Source organism: Alligator sinensis, unplaced genomic scaffold, assembly GCF_000455745.1.
Source record: "Alligator sinensis unplaced genomic scaffold, ASM45574v1 scaffold809_1, whole genome shotgun sequence".
Lineage (NCBI taxonomy): Eukaryota > Metazoa > Chordata > Crocodylia > Alligatoridae > Alligator > Alligator sinensis.
The window spans coordinates 2,679,500-2,679,981 of record NW_005841956.1 but is presented as its reverse complement, the minus strand read 5'-3'; positions in this window follow the sequence as shown (position 1 = coordinate 2,679,981).

The window sequence follows — 482 nt, the reverse complement described above, 5'->3', positions numbered from 1 at the left end:
CCATTGAACAACCTTCAAAATGATAAAAACTTTTGCCAAACTGAGTTAAAGAACATTGAGCACCTTGTATTCAGATAAGCTGGAAGGATAAATAGATTTGAAAATGTAACAGATCTCATCTGCATTAGAGACTGCACTAAGCACAGATCTGAAATACTCATACCCTCTATTTCTTTCTGAACTGAACTATTATTTGTGGATACAAAAGCCTTGAATTTACAGTATCAATCTTTATTAAATAGAGCCATAGCAAAGTGCAAAATGTTCCAGCTAATCCTCTGAACACTGATGGAATTAACCATTAATACACAGAAAATCACATAATATGGTGGAGACAATTTTCTCACATCTTTATGCACATTTGTAGTAATTAGGTTGATTCACCTCCCCCCCAATACAAGCCCTTCAGGTGGCAATATTCCCCCTATTTGCCTGAAAAGCCAGAATGAGAATTAGATTATCTCCCTTTCTCCTAATATTTG